Below are 16,094 nucleotides of genomic sequence, written 5' to 3'. Positions count from 1 at the left end.
TAAGTCATCATTCTTTGAGATCATATAGGATGTTCTCTCCCTTTACAAGGAGTGATTGATTTCTTTTTGATCACTCATAACTTTAATGCATACTTCTCCATGCCCAAAATATCTCACACATATCTTAGAGAGTCAAACTAGAGAATGAACTAAAATATAGATTCATATATATATGGTACTATCGTGATCTCAGATTTAAGGATCAATTGTACTACTCCTATTGGAGAAATATCTGCTAACATGCTTGTAAAACTCTATTAGATATTCTCTTTGTAGGTCAGTTTAGTGAACTCATTCTTCAATGAGTACCCATATCTCAATATTAGCGTCACTAATATAAGTGATTGTGAGATCAATCACTCTCTTCATCGAGTATATATGGGCTGTGCCAGTCTTATCAGTATCATTGATCTCTAAATTAATAATCCTATGACTCAAAATATTTTAGATTAGGACTATCAAGTTTTAGGTCTCACTTCATCATGATTCTAAAAATTTTGCCCTGTCTATAGGGTTCATTATAATCTTAATCAAGTAACAAGATACAACATATAATAAAATAAAATATCTAATTTCATTGATAAATAATTAATGTCAAATGTATGAGTAGAAAGATAGAATACAAAAAAATCCATCGCATCACCCATGCAATTGGCTTGCGGGATACTATTCTTTCAATCTCCTACTTACACTAAAGCCAATCACCTCTATACTTGATGCCCATGCAATAATCAAGATGACAGTCAAATTACTATTGTGACAAGGCCTTAGTGAATGGGTCTGTTTTATTTTTCTTGATGTCAACTCGTTCTATGATCACATCTTATCTTTCAACAATCTCCTAAATGAGATGGAACTGCATCATATGTGCTTGGACTTGTGATGAGTGTTGGAAATTATGTCCTAAAACCAATTATCTATCTATAGATAACTATGCTCTTTGTAATTTATATATAAATTATTAACGAATAAAAGTTATATTGGCGTTCATCATACAAGTGTATCTTTTTTTGAACTCTAGTGTTATAATGAAGTCCTTAGAACTATAATAAAATCATTAAAGAAAGATTTATCGAATAGTTCTTCAACTTGTTCGCGATCAAATGATACGTTATTAATAAGAATAATAATATTTATCGAATATAGATTGTTGCGTGTCATATGGGTTGGTTGTCCTCTTAATCAACGAGTATGGACATAATGGTATTGCACATAGGTGAGATGTAAGAGTACATCATCATCGAACAGTGACTCACCTAGGGAGTGCTCTGCTGTCAAGAGCAGCTTGTGAAAGATATGGACAAAAGTGTCCCTCCTACTTGAGATCACCACGGTGACTAGCAAGCACCTCACTATATTTTGATACCGAACTATCTGTATTTCTAATACAGTGATGAAAGACTATTGGGTACAATCAAGTACTTATGAAGTCGGCATGTGAGTTAATATGGGAGGGATCCCTCCAGATTATAGAAGTTAATGCATCACTGTATCTCAATCCAATAAAATCTTGATCAGGATAATCCATGTGATTTATCATAGAATTTAAAAAAGATTAAAATACAATGTGAATGACTAATCCAGGATCGACAGTTTAACTCTAGGTCATCTTGAGCATTAGGATCAAAGGGATGAATTACACGGTAATCATATGTCGAGATTCTTGAATGTTGCTTTGCAAATATTTAGCCTATCTGGACATCGGGTATCATTGCTAGATGGTCATTTCGATTAGTATAGGAAAGGGTTCCTATACTACTGACTTAGTGCTCGAAACTAAGGAGTCATACACAAAGTCAAATAATGTAGGAAAGAATTGACCTAATATCTATATATTCAATTTTAAAGTATGAGACTTGATTGAACATAAAGATTTACTTAATTGAGATTTAAGTTATGGGTCATACAAAATTAAATACTGATTATGTCCAGCTAGCACTGTATATGAGGCACAAGTTTGATTCTGAAGATAAATTTGATTAAATCTATAACCCAAAAAAATATGAGAGACTGATTTTAAGTTATAATTATTTTAGATCAGATCTAATTTAATTGGATTTGATTTTGTTAATGCTAAATTGGGTTAATTATTCAAGTTAGACTTGGATCTAAATTTTAATTAGATTAGGATTAGTAGTCTTTTTGAATTTGATTCAAATCAGATTCGAATTGGATTCGAATTGAATCCAAATTTAAATTAATTCAGATTCGATACACTCAGCCAAGTTTTTTATGCATTTTCTCACCTAAGTGATCGACCAAGATGGAGGAGTCCCCTTGGGTGTGCGGCATAAGGAGAGGGGCACAAGTTGGCACCTGTCCTACTTCCTTTAGGAATCCTCATGGTTTAGGGAGTTTGAATTTGATTCAAACTTGGAGAGTTATATTTCTAATCCATAAAGGTATTTGATTAGATCTAGGATATCTTATCTATTTAAGGATAGATTTAGAGAAGGAGAAAAGCAATCAAGCAATCAACCAAAGCATGAAGTGTTCTCCCCTTTGGCGTCCCATCTCCTCTTGGCATCCTCTCCCTTTGGGCATCCTCTCCCTTTGGGCATCCTATCCCTTTGGTGTGGTGGCGTGTGGAGTTCTTCAAGATATCGAGATCAGATCTCAAGGCTCTCCTCTCCTTCCCTCCTAAAGAGTTCTTCATCTCTCTCTCCTATGTTGCTTGGCATGTGAGCAAAGTAAAGGGTCGGACATCTGAATCTTGCGAAGCAACGATCTTTAAGAATCAATCAATCTCGATCATCTTTCTACTGTATATTGAGGTAACTTTCATAAGGTTTATAAAAAAAATTAAATTAAAAATCTCTTTCTTCTTTTTGGAATCCAATCTGATCAAATAAATTTTTTCTTCAACTGGTATCAAAGTTAGGCTGTATGTCATGATTGCGTAGTTGAATTTCTAAATTTTTTTGATCTAATTTTAAATCAAAAATTTTAATAAGATCAAAGCTTATTAAGATTTGATATTTTTTATATTTTCCTGATCTGGTTTTGACCAGATTATCAGATCAAAATCAGCCTTTGAAAAACAGTCTGTGAAAAATTTATTTTTAGGAAAATTTGTATGAAGATTTTTGTTCTATTTTAAAATCTGATTATACATGAATTTAAATCTATTTTTGATAGATTTTTGTAGATGTATTTTCATTGAAGAATTGATGTTTGAATCAGGTTCAGATCTGAATCTGTTTGATAGAGTTTCAGAACTAATTTAGGCAATGTATTTACATATATTTGATTACATCTTAAATCAAATTTTTTTTATACAATCATATATATTTTTGAAATAGATTTCTATATCATTCAGATCTAAATTAGATGATTTATATGTTATATAAATTTTATTTATAGATTAGGAATAATTATAATGTTATGTAATGATCTAATTAGATTAGATAAAATTCTGCATGCCATCATGTTATGAATATGATACAAATCAGATTTTTTTTTTACATATATGATATGTAGTATAGAATTATATTATTTTTAATAGCTAAGTACCTAGATTGAGTTAATCACCATGACCATCCAGTCATAAGAGAAAGCATGGATTAAATGAAGGAACCAGATCTAGAATTTCAGGGTTAGATCTTGAAACTTTTTCAAGATCATACAGCGGAAGACTAAAATAAATCAAAATTTATTTTTTAAAATTAGAGAATCTCTAGATCTAAAATCTTATTACATGATTATTATATAGCATTAAATCAGAATTAAAATATATATATACAGCATGAACTACATGTTGATCATATCAACAAGTTTCTATACTACATCTAATGTATGTATTAAACAATAGATCAGATCTATTACCTTGCAAATTAGATATTCTAACCTCACTGTTCTGGGCTTGAGGATGATGTTGCAAGTCGTACATGCGTCCGACCTCTAGGAGTCATCCACACGAGCCCACGAATCTCGATCAGAAGTCCTGCTTAGTACTGCGCATATCCTTCTTTAATGGTTGATCAGGTGCCTCCCTCTTCTTGATTTGGACTCTTCCAAAGATGGAAAGTAGGAGGAGGAGTTTCAAATCTAAGATGCTCTCAGGAAACTCAAGATGGAGGGAGGAAAGATATGAAAACAAACAACCCTAGAAGAAGACCCTCTTCTTCTTCTCGTTTCTCTCTCTAGACACCCTATCTTGTGTCTATTATATCTCCACGACCCAAAGGTCTTTCTCTCTAATTTTTGGATAGCCCAAAGGTATCTCAAATCTCTATCTTCTTCAAAAATTTTATGAAGAAACTTATTCTATACAGAGAGATATGATAGAGTCCTTGTGTAGGTCAAATACCTAGTCAAGGCTTATCCAAACATGGCAAGATAAGGGTCGCCCAACTCTTGAGCACCTCCTCCTTATTTTCATGCATAGATCACCAGCAAAAGGTGCACTATGTATACTCTAAAATCCATAAAAATTCTAAAAAAAAATTGGATAAATTCGGCGCAAAATTGAAAGAGTTTTGGATTTCTAAAACACTATCTCATAGAATTCGAAATCAAAACTTATTCCTCTTTGATTTGATCCAAACCACCTTCCATGTAAGAAAGAAGAGAGAAAATCTTTTGTGAACGTGGAAGAGACCTGGGAGAGGGCTTTTGTCACACAAAATAAGAGGAGATTGGTGTTGAATGAGAGAGAGGGCATGGGGAAGGCTTATGTGGCGCAAGGTGGAATCCTAGTCTTACTAGGATTCTATCTTATGACTTGTTTTAATTTGGTTTCTCAAACCAAATCAAACCAAAATTAGATCAACCCAATTAAAATAGGTTTTAACCCAATTAAGAACATAATTTAATCAGATTAAACTAGATTTTAATCTGATTTAATTTTCTAATCAAATTAGAAATTAGATTGACCCAAGTCCTAGTTGAACTAGGACTAGTTTTTCCTTGCACTTGGCATATCCAGTAAATCAATTAGACTTGATCCAATCAAGCCCAAACTAAATCTAATTAAATCATATTTAATTAAACTTAATCTCAGCCCATTGGCTTAATCAAATTAAGCCAATTAGCAATCGAATTGCTAATTGATCCTCCTACAACACTTGCACTGGGTTAAATGTCAATCGTATTGATCATTTAACCCTAGAACGATTCTTAATCGTTGATCAACCATCCGATCGGATCATGAACTCTAATGTGTGTGACCTCATAGATCCAAACCTAAGCTGGTAGCACAAGAATAAATTTCTGTACCAATCGAAGTGACCATCTAGCAATGGTACCCGACGATCGGATAGGTCAAATGTGTAGAACAACATCCTTAGAACCCATGCGGATATAGTTTTCATATAATTCATCCCCTTGACCAAAATGATCATAGGACACCCCAGAGTTCAACTGTCAACTCTGATCAGGTTGTCCACATTGTATTTCAAAATATCAAATTCATCTGATGGATTACCCTGGCCAAGGTTTTGCTAAATTGAAATAGAGTGACTCATTCTTCTCCAACTCTTAGAGTGGTCAATCCCATCTTGATCACATTCTGACTTCGCAAGTACTTGACTGTGCCCAGAAGCCTTCCATCTCTGAATTAGAAATTCAGTTAGTCCAGTACCAAAGCACAGTGAGTTGCTTGCAAGTCACTAAGGCGATCTCAGGTCTAAGGGACACTTATACCTTTATCCCATCAGAGACATTCTCGACAGCAGAATACTCTGGAGTTGGTCACGTTCAATGATGATGTATCAGTACATCTCACCTGTATGCCATACCAGTGTCTCCACACTCTTTAGTTAAGAGGACAACCAACCCATATGGCCTACAGCGATCTATGCTCGATAGAAGCTATCGTCCTTATTAACAGCCTATCATTTGGTCGTGAACTGTTTTAAGGACTAATCGATAAATCCTCTCTTTATCGAATCTAAATAGTCTCAAGGACTTCATCATAACAACAGAGTTCATTTGAAGATGAAAGCTTATGATAAAAATTTTAAATATATTTTATTTATTAATAAATCAATTACAATACTTGGTTGCTCAACCGTCAACAGCTTGATGATTGGCTTTTTGGGACACATTTCCCAATAACTCTCACTTATCCTAAAGCCACTCGGCACAGTATCTAATACCCATCTTCGACTTGTGGTTGTCGAACTCCTTTATCGCCAGGGCTTTAGTGAAGGGGTCAGTCAAGTTCTCCTTTCCGTCGATCTTCTGAAGGTCGACGTCACCTCGATCCACGATCTCCCGAACCAGGTGGAAGTGGTGCAAGATGTGCTTCATCCGCTGATGTGCTTTGGGTTCCTTCGCCTAAGCTATGGCACCAGTGCTGTCGCAGTAGAACAGGATCGGACCATCGAGGGAGGATGCTACTCCGAGCTCGTTGATGAATTTCCTTAGCCACACAGCTTCCTTTGCGGCATCCGATGCTGCGATGTACTCCGTTTCACAAACAGAGTCCACCACAGTATGCTGCTTGAAACTCTTCCAGCAGATGGCTCCACCATTCAGAGTAAAGATATAACCCGACATGCTCCTGCTGTCATCATGGTCAGATTGAAAGCTAGAGTCTGTGAACCCCACAAGTTTCAGATCTGACTCGCCATAAACCAACCATTGGTCCTTAGTATTTCTCAAATACTTAAGGATGGCTTTAACCACTTTCCAATGATTTTCTCCAGGATCAGATTGGTATCTACTCACTACTCCTAGTGAGTATGCCACATCTGGTCTTGTACATGTCATGGCATACATGATAGATCCCACGACTGAAGCATATGGGACTCTACTCATACGTTCTCTCTCTCCAGTAGTTGTCGGACAATCCTTCTTAGAGAGAGAAATTTCATGGCCTATCGGTAGATAGCCCTTCTTGAAATTCTCTATACTGAACCTCTTCAGCACAGTATCTATGTACATGGACTGGGATAACCCAAGCATCTTTTTAGATCTATCCTTATAGATCTTCATCCCTAGGATGTAGGATGCTTCACCCAAGTCCTTCATGAAGAACTGTGATGACAACCAAACTTTTATTCTCTATAGTGCGGGGATGTCATTCCCGATTAAGAGAATGTCATCCACGTATAAGATAAGGAAACCACAACTGGACCATTTGCCCATTTATAGATGTAGGGCTCTTCTCCATTCTTAATGAAGCCATACGTTTTGATCACCTTATCAAAATACATATTCCAACTCCGAGAAGCTTGCTTCAATCCATAAATGGATCTCTGAAGTTTGCACACCATGGACTCATTTGTGGATGTAAACCCCTCAGGTTGTATCATATACACCTCTTCGGTCAGCTCTCCATTCAGAAAAGCTGTCTTTACATCCATCTGCCAAATCTCATAATCCAGATGGGCAGCTATTGGAAGCATTGTCCGAATAGATTTGAGCATTGCCACAGGGAAAAATGTCTCGTCATAGTCAATACCATAATGTTGATGATACCCCTTGGCGACTAGACGGGCTTTATAGGTCTCCACCTTTCCATCTGCGCCCCTCTTCCTTTTGAAGACCCATTTACACCCAATGGGTTTAACCCCTTCAGGTGGGTCAACAAATGTCCATACATCGTTGACCTTCATGGACTCCATTTCAGATTTTATGGCTTCAAGCCATTTCTCAGAATCAGATCTCTGCATTGCATCCATATAGGTGATCAGATCCTCATTATTCTCATCAAGTTCGATGGGATCACCATCCCGGACCAAGAAACCATAGTATCTATCCGACTGATGCGGTACTCTACCGAATCACCTTAATGGTGCAGGTACATTGGGCTTTGAATCTGATCTAATCATATCCGACTCAGGTTCAGCTATTGATGTCGGTCCTTCTACCTGTTGAACTTCATCAAGTTCAACCTTAGAGGCAATGGTTCCTTTACCAAGGAACTCTTTTTCTAAAAAAATTGCCTTAAGACTGACGAACACCTTTTGTTCATCAGCATGGTAGAAAAAATATCTTTTTATCTCTTTGGGGTACCCTATGAATGAGCATTTATCAAACCTAGGTCCAAGTTTGTCTGTGACTAATCGTTTGACATAGATCGGGCACCGTCAGACCCTAAGGTGTGAAAGTGCTGGCTTACGTCCTGTCCATATCTCATATAGAGTCTTAATTACAGACTTACTTGGAACCCTATTTAACAGATAACAGGCCGATTCGAGTGCATATCCTCAGAAGGATATCGGCAAGCTAGCAAAACCCATCATGGATCTGACCATGTCTAATAGAGTCCGATTCCTCCTTTCAGACACACCATTATGTTGTGGTGTTCCTGGAGGAGTCCATTGGGAGAGAATCTCATTCTCTCCTAGATATGTGAGAAACTCACTAGAAAGGTATTCTCCTCCTCAATCAGATCGAAGAGTTTTAATACTCTTCCCAGTTTATTTTTCTACTTCACTTCGGAATCGTTTGAATATTTCAAATGAATCCGACTTATGTTTCATCAGATAGACATATCCATATCTGGATAGCTCATCCGTGAAAATTATGAAGTAGAAATATCCACCTCTAGCACTTGTGCTCATGGGCCCGCATACATCAGTCTGTATTAGGCCCAAGAGCTCAGTAGCTTTCTCACCTTTTTTAGTAAAAGGTGACTTGGTCATTTTACTAAGAAGACAGAACTCACAGGTTGGAAGTGATTCACAATCACTAACTTCGAGAATTCCCTCTTGAGTCAACCTGTTTATTCTGTTCTTGTTTATATGACCTAGCCTATAGTGCCATAAGTAGATATCTGACACACTATCTAATCTAAGGTGCTTGCCAGTAGAATAGACTCTTATTGGGCTTGATCTTTCTGGTCTGGCCCTGCACTGATGTCCCAGCCTAAACATGCACCTTCTTCACTTTCTTCTTCTTGTTCTTCTTCCATTTCTTAAAAGGTCGAGAACCAGAAGATGAACCTCCCACTAAGTTCACTGACTCCTTGTGAAGTTGGTGATCCTTTTCAAAGTTCTGAAGCAACCCCAGTAACCCGTGGTAGTTCTCTTCAGGCTTTGTCATTCTATAATGAGTGAAGAATGGGAGATAAAACTTGGGCAGCAAGTTCAGTATTGCATCTTTTTCAAGCTGCTCATGCAAGGGAAAGTCGAGCTTGCTCAATCATTCCATCAGCTCGATCATGTACAATACATGATCAGTAACAGAGGCACCATCCCATATTTTGGTGTTGAAGATGGCATAACTAGTCTTGTACCTCTCTATGTCATCGAGTGTGCCAAAGGCATCCTCCAACACTTGAAGCATGTCCTTTGGCTGAGCTGTCTCGAATTTGCGACTGAACTTGTCGCTCATGGCAGCCAGCATGATACAGCGCACCGTGGTCTGGTCACTGAGCCACTTCTGGTAAGTGTCTCTGACTGTTCCACGTGCATTGGCAGCTGGCTGCTCAGGTGCAGGATCCATTATCACATATAGGATCCGTTCATGCTCCAAGACTATCTTCAACTTTCGATACCAACTACCGAAGTTGGGTCCCACCAACTTATCATTGTCCAACAATGATCGGAGCGATAGGGAAGTGGCCATATTTGCATAAAGGAGAACCATAACCTAATTAGTAATTGATTCATTAAACCTAAAGATTTGGACTTTAATCAAAAGGTTTCTCCCACTATTTTATTCGAATTGGTAGCCTCTACCTCCAATTCAAGGAATTACCCTAATTCCTTAGTGGGTACTAGAATCCACTTAGACTGCACATAAACCCAACTTTGGTTGGCCAACCCATGTACATCTAAGGGTAGGTTCATAACCAATTGTTTCTCTAAATAATTTTTAGTAATTTTAATTTTATCCCAGAAACCTAATCAGTAGGCTTTGGCCTCCACTGTAAGGATTTGGTTAGGTCCAACCATTAACATGATCATACTTGGTGTATCTAACCAACGAATGATTAAGCCCAACTTTGGTTGGCTCACCTAACCACCATTAGAGAGACACTTCTAAGTCATCATATGATGAGTGATAATTCCATTAGTCAACAAGCACCAGGCCTTTGGGTCTGCAATGATTATTGAGTTAATGGACTCATTATCAAACACCTTAATGGGAGGCTATGACTCAGTTATCTCCATAACTTTGTCATTTTAAGGACCTAATAATTTTAGAAGATTTAAATAATTTAGAGGATGAGGTCAGATGAACCAGCTTATCATGATCCTCCCACTAGCTTCACCAAGTCAACTTAAGGGAGACCATTAAAAGGGCTGGTCTAGGAGCACCTAAATCAGTCACACTGATTTACCTAGCTGACATGGGTCAGCTCGAATAGTCAAGTGATCTGATCAAAATATAATTTCACCAAGAGGCCAAGTAAATTCGATCAGTGGGAGGGTCTGCCAAAGCTTGCCTTAGACACCATCAGAAATGACCAGGTAAGCGGGCTCCCAATTAAAAACCACCGATCTGGTTTAACTTAGACACCAACTGATTTAATTAGTTTCGATTAGATCAACCTAACAGTTCATGCTAGACCGCTTAGCCAAGAATCAAGTCCATTTGGTTCTCGTTAAAGACATAGACTTGACCAACTACAACTATTGTAATTGATCTAGAGAATCCTTGACCTAATCTAAGACAACAATTGATTAGATTTAGTCAATTCTCAAATTAAGTCCATCTTTAATCTAACCATAGGTCTAACCCAATTAATGGACCTAATTCCCACTAACCCATTAACCCAATGTGTTATGGTTTGTGTCTTAGGTTCTTCAATTCACAATCCTAGAACCTAATCAAACAACTTCTTAATTCTTAATTAAGTTTTGGGCTGAGGGTTGGGTTCGGCTTTTCAAAAAATAATTTTTATATTTGTAAAATAATTTTACAATATGATTCTACCAACCGTATTGTATGTTTTATTCATAATCAAAATACAAGTGAAATAAACATGAAACTACTTTAGATCTAATCTAAACAGGTTCATGTAATTGAAATAATTTCAACTTTAAACAATTTCTTTGCACAAAAATTATTAACAAAGAGATTTTATTTTAGATTTAAATATTTTTTAAATTTAATAAATTATAAATTTAATCTAGATCATATCTAATAAATTTATGATTAAAGATAGATCTACACAAACTAGGACAACCTTTGCACTGTAAGGGGTAAACCATACAGCAGGACAACCTTACAGTTCGTGATTGATCTAAAATTTTAATTTTAAATTTAATAATCAGATTATAAATTAAATCTAATCTAAGAAATAATCTAAATATATATAAATAATCATGTAATAAAGAACCTAGGCTCTGATACCAATTGAAGAAACCAGATCTAGGGTTTCAGAGTTAGATCTTGAAACTTTTTCAAGATCACACAGCGGAAGACTAAAATAAATCAAAATTTATTTTTTAAAACTAAAAAAATTTCTAGATCTAAGATCCTATTACATGATTATTACATAGTATTAAATCAAAAATTAAAATATATATATACAGTATGAACTACATGTTGATCATATCAACATGTTTCTATACTACATCTAATGTATGTATTAAACAATAGATCAGATCTATTACCTTGCAAGTTAGACATTCTAACCTCGCTGATCTGGGCTTGAGGATGATGTTGCAAGCTGCACACGCATCCAGCCTCTAGGAGTCATCCACACGAGCCCACGAATCTCGATCAGAAGTCCTGCTTCAGGAAATCAGCACAGTATGCTAGTACTGCGCTGATCCTTCTTTGATGGTTGATCAGGTGCCTCCTTCTTCTTGATTTGGACTCTTTCAAAAATGGAAAGTAGAAGAAGGAGTTTCAGATCTAAGATGCTCTTAGGAAACTCAAGATGGAGGGAGGAAAGATATGAAAATAAACAACCCTAGAAGAAGACTCTCTTCTTCTTCTCGTTTCTCTCTCTAGACACCCTATCTTGTGTCTATTATATCTCTACGACCCAAAAGTCTTTCTCTTTGATTTTTGGATGGCTGAAAGATCTCTCAAATCTATGTCTTTTTCAAAAATTTTATGAAGAAACTCATTTTATACAGAGAGATATGATAGAGTCCTTGTCTAGGTCAAATACCTAGTCAAGGCTTATCCAAACATGGCAAGATAAGGGTCGCCCAACTCTTGAGCACCTCCTTCTTATTTTCATGCATGGATCATCAAAAAAGGGTGCACTATGTATACCCTAAAATCCATAAAAATTCCAAAAAAAATTTAGATAAATTTGGTACAAAATTGAAAGAGTTTTGGATTTCTAAAACTCTATCTCATAGAATTCGAAATCCAAACTTATTCTTCTTTGATTTGATCCAAACCACCTTCCATGTAAGAAAGAAGAGAGAAAACCTTTTGTGAATGTGGGAGAGACCTGGGAGAGGGCTTTTGTCACACAAAATAAGAGAAGATTGGCATTGAATGAGAGAGAGGGCGTGGGGAAGGCTTATGTGGCACAAGGTGGAATCCTAGTCTTACTAGGATTCTATCTTATGACTTATTTTAATTTGGTTTCTCAAACCAAATCAAACTAAAATTAGATCAACCAAATTAAAATAAATATTAACCCAATTAAAAATCTAATTTAATCAGATTAAATTAGATTTAAATCTGATTTAATTTTCTAATCAAATTAGAAATTAGATTGACCCAAGTCCTAGTTGAATTAGGACTAGTTTTTCCTTGCACTTGGCTTATCCAATAAACTAATTGAACTTGATCCAATCAAGCCCAAATCAAATCTAATTAAATTATATTTAATTAGACTTAATCTCAGCCCATTGGCTTAATCAAATTAAGCCAATTAGCAATCGAATTACTAATCGATCCTCCTGCAACACTTGCACTGGGTTAAATGTCAATCGTATTGATCATTTAATCCTAGAACGATTCTTAATCATTGATCAACCATCCGATTGGATCATGAACTCTAATATGTGTGATCTCATAGGTCCGAACCTAAGCCAGTACATAGAAATAAATTTTTGTACCAATCGAAGTGATCATCTAGCAATGGTACCCGACGATCGGATAGGTCGAATGTGTAGAACAACATCCTTAGAACCCATGCGGATATAGTTTTCATATAATTCATCCCCTTGACCAAAATGATCATAGGACACCCCAGAGTTCAACTGTCAACTCTGATCAGGTTGTCCATATTGTATTTTAAAATATCAAATCCATCTGATGGATTACCTTGTCCAAGATTTTGCTAAATTGAAATACAGTGACTCATTCTTCTCCAACTCTTGGAGTGGTCAATCCCATCTCGATCACACTCTGACTTTGTAAGTACTTGACTATGTCCAGAAGCCTTCCATCTCTGAATTAGAAATTCAGTTAGTCCAGTACCAAAGCATAGTGAGTTGCTTGCAAGTCACTGAGGCGATCTCAGGTCTAAGGGACATTTATACCTATATCTCATTAGAGACATTCTCGACAGCAGAATACTCTGAAGTTGGTCACGTTCAATGATGATGTACCAGTATATCTCACCTCTATACCATACCAGTGTCTCCACACTCTTTGGTTAAGAAGACAACCAACCCATATGGCCTACTGCGACCTATGCTCGATAGAAGCTGTCGTCCTTATTAACAGCCTATCATTTGGTCGTAAACTATTTTAAGGACTAATCGATAAATCCTCTCTTTATCGAATCTAAATAGTCCTAAGGACTTCATCATAACAACGAAGTTCATTTGAAGATGAAAGCTTATGATGAAAATGCCAAATATATTTTATTTATTAACAAATAAATTATAATACTTGATTGCTCAACCGTCAATAGCTTGACGATTGGCTTTTTAGGACATATTTTCCAATATTAAAGTCTCTCTCTTGTCCAATTGATGGGTTCTCTTATGACATGTAAGAGTACCGATGTGATTGTAACTCTTGAAGAAGAACTGTGAAAAGAATCTTTTGAAATTATTTTAATCATAAATTAGTTTAAATTAGATCTAAGAGATTTACGATTAATTTTTTCTAATTTATATAAAATATTTAGATCTAAAAATAAGTTTTATAATCTAAAAATTAATGACATATGATGTAAGTTTTACATAAAAACTTTTGTAAAATAATTTTACAAATTGAATTAGTTTCAACACAGAATTTCATATACTTAATTGAGAATTAAGATATAAAAATCAAAGATCTAAATTTAAGAATTAATGATCTTAAGACACCTCATAAACCATTGGGACTATCAATTAGTTCAAATTAGGTTATCTAACAGGGTTAGAACTAGGGTTAGAAACAAATATGGACTAAATAGAGAAATAGATTAAATCTAATCAAGAGTTGAATTAGATTAGGTTAAGATTTTTCTATATCAATCTCAATAGCTTAGCTTAATCAAGTCCATATTTGACCATACCAAAGGGACCTGATTATGGCTTAATGATCGAGCCCAAGTCTTTTGACTAACCAAATCAAAATTAATCGACCAATTGATGTCTAAGATAAGTTCGACAGTATGATCGATGATTTTTAATTGAGGGCATGCTTACCTGGCCTATATGATATCTAAGACAAGCATTGACTATCTTTTCATCGATCTCACTTATCTGACCAATATGATAGATTATGTTTTGATTGGGTTGCTGATTGATTCAAGTTGACCCATGCCATTAAGATTAATCAGTGTGATTAATTTAGGTGTTCTTGAACCAGCTTGTTTCTAGTCCTCTTTGATGACTTGGTGAAGTTAGTGGAAGGATTATTGAAATGCTAGTTAACCTTTTCTCTTCATTCTAAATCAATTAATTAAATCTTCTAAATTATTAGGTTCTTAAAATGATAAAGTTATGGGGATTAATAGTTCATAGCCTCCCATTAAGGTGCATGATAATGGGTCCAGTATTCTAAATAAGTATTGGAGGTGCCACATGTCTGGTGTTTATTAAGTATTAAAATTATTATTTATCATATGACAACCTCACTGTGTCTTTCAGATCAATGGTCAGGTTGGTCGAGCCGTAGTCAGGCTTGGATATTCATTTGTTAGATGCACTCAGTATGGTCATATTAATGGTTGGACTTTATCAAAATTTTCAATGAAGGTGCCACACGCCTGCTGAAGAAAAGTCTAGGGCAAGATAAATTGCTAGAAATTATTTGAAAAATGGTTGGTTAAGAACCTACTCATATATGCACAGGGGTTGGTCGAGCCATACTCAGGCCCATGTGTAGTCTATATAAATTTTAGTACCTACTAAGGAATTAATGTAATTCTTCAAATTGGATGTAGAGGCTACCAATTCATATAAAATAGTGAAAGAACTTTTAGACTAAAGTCTGACTCTTTAGAATTAAATAATCATATACTAATATAGTCTTATTTTTTCTTTTAGCAATGGCTAATATTTTATTGCTCTACTCACTGTTAGATAGTGACAAGCTCACTGGACCTAATTTTAATAGTTGGTATCGAAAGCTCAAGATTGTCTTGAAGCATGAGAGGATCTTGTATGTACTTATAGATCCAGCACCTAAAGAGCCTGTCTTGAATGCTTGTGGTACAGTTAGAGATACTTATTAGAAGTGGATCAATGATAGAATCACTGTGCATTACATCATGTGGGTAGCTATGAACGACAAGTTCAGTTGCAAATTTGAGGATGCCGAACTAGAGAAAATCTTTCAAATATTAAATGAGTCTTTTGGCACTGCTAATGATATTGAGAGGCACAAAATGTCATGTGCTGTCTTCAATGTATGGATGAGTGAAGGGGTGTGGGTCACTAATCATGTACTATACATGATCGAGTAGATCGAGCACCTAGGCAAACTCAGATTTCTCTTGCATGAGCAGCTACGAAAAGTTGTGATTCTAAATTCATTGTCCAAGTCCTATCTACCCTTTCTTAGTCATTATAGAATGACTTAGCCTACAATAAACTATCATGATTTGCTAGGATTACTGTAGATCTTTGAGAAGGATAACCAGCTTCAAAAGAAACCGATGAATATGATAGGTGGTTTTTCTTTTGGGCATCATCCCTTTAAGAAAGGAAAAAAGAAGAACAAGAAGAAGGTGCAGCATGCTGGGGCTTTAAAGCCCAGTCAAAGCAAAAAATCAAAGGTTGATAAGAGCTAGGCAGAATGATTCTTTTGCAAGAAGCTGAGGCACTGAAAGAGGAATTATC

The sequence above is a fragment of the Elaeis guineensis genome, chromosome 5 (genome assembly GCF_000442705.2).
Source record: "Elaeis guineensis isolate ETL-2024a chromosome 5, EG11, whole genome shotgun sequence".
NCBI classification, from domain to species: Eukaryota; Viridiplantae; Streptophyta; class Magnoliopsida; order Arecales; family Arecaceae; genus Elaeis; species Elaeis guineensis.
Note: the sequence above shows the minus strand (reverse complement) of the source record.